The 1,484-nt window shown below is 36.1% G+C and overlaps 1 non-coding gene across 1 annotated transcript; it reads right to left on the bottom strand.

The window, feature by feature from the left end:
• Window positions 1-1,045: 1,045 nt before the first annotated feature.
• Window positions 1,046-1,152, bottom strand: LOC131222431 (small nucleolar RNA R71). Its single transcript, XR_009160039.1, has one exon. It is a non-coding gene; the product is annotated as a small nucleolar RNA R71 (small nucleolar RNA).
• Between the last annotated feature and the right edge of the window lie 332 nt (window positions 1,153-1,484).

The following is a 1,484-nucleotide window of genomic DNA, read 5'->3' as shown; positions in this document are numbered from 1 at the left end:
CTATTTTTTACTTTTAAGATTAGAGTTTTTCTAAATTATTTTAGAAACTAACTTTGCTCTTTAACGCTAGGTTTAGAAACTTTCCTTTTCTATTTTTAAAAACCAGGTTGCTTTTTTTTTTTTTTAGAAACCAACTTAACTTTCCCGCTTTGTAGGATCCTGATATAGAAACTTCTCATTTGGTAATCTCTTTCTAATTTTTCTTTCTTTCTTTTTTTAGATTAGGGTTTGTTTGTTGTTTTTAGAAACTTTCTAATTCTGGGATTTCTTTTTCTGTTTTTAGAAACTTTCTAATTTTAGAATTTCTATTTTTAGAAACTGATTTCTTTAGTTTTGTTTTTCAGGATCTTAAGTTAGGAACTTCCAATTTGGTAACTTCTTTCTAATTCTCTTCCTTTCTTTTTCTAGAATTCTTATTTCCTCCTTTTTAGGTTTAGATTAGAATCTAAAATTGAGGGCTGAAAGTGTTTCATGTCCAAGTGGGTCCGCGACAACACTCAATGTCTTTTGAGTGAAGGAGGATTATTTGAGGGGTTATCTATCCATCATAAGATTAGACACCACTCGAGATCCTCAGATTTAATTGAAGTGATGGCTGCCAATCAATCGGTTAATCAACCGGGAAGACAACCTCAACCTCGGGTTGAGGAAGTCCAAGATGAGAATGAGGTGCATCAAGCACCCCCGCCTTATACTTTATGAGACTATTTACAACTGGCGGGGGTGAGTACACCTTCATGCATGGTTTTTTCAGAAAATACGGGACACATGGATATCAAGCCAGGGGTGATCCAACTCCTTCCAAAATTTCATGGGCTTGAATATGAAAATCTATATCTATACTTGAAAGAGTTTCATGAAATCATAACCACTCTATATTTTCCTAACGTGTCTAACGACACAGTCAGGCTAAAAATCTTTCCTTTTTTCTTTGAAACAGAAAGCTAAGGCGTGGTTGCATTCACTACATCCTCAATTTATTGGTAGATGGAATGACATAACAAGGGAGTTCATAAAGAATTTTTTCCCTTACCATAAGATGAACACCCTTAGAAAGTAGATCATGAACTTCTCCCAAAAGGAAGATGAAACATTCTTCCAATGTTGGGAATGGTTCAAGGATCTTGTCAATTTATGCCCACGACACGGTTTTGAAACGTGGCGCATTAAGAATTTCTTCTATGATGGACTGACGTCTTCCATGCGCCAATTGGTTGAGACAATGTGTAATGGGGAATTCATGAATAAAAGTGTTGATGATGTGTGGGATTATTTTGACAAGCTTGTTGAAAACACACAATCATGGGACATCTCCCCAAAATCAAGCACAACATATAGGCCGACTCAATCCAAGGAGACGGGCGGAATGTATCTCCTGAAAGAGGACGATGATATCAATGCTAAAGTGGCTAATCTCACCCAAAAACTCGAGACCATGGAATTAAAGAAGGATAAGGGTAAGGAAATTGTTTACGGTATTTGTG

Source organism: Magnolia sinica, chromosome 1, assembly GCF_029962835.1.
Source record: "Magnolia sinica isolate HGM2019 chromosome 1, MsV1, whole genome shotgun sequence".
Classification (NCBI taxonomy): domain Eukaryota; kingdom Viridiplantae; phylum Streptophyta; class Magnoliopsida; order Magnoliales; family Magnoliaceae; genus Magnolia; species Magnolia sinica.
Note: the sequence above shows the minus strand (reverse complement) of the source record. Positions and strands in the feature narration are given on the sequence as shown.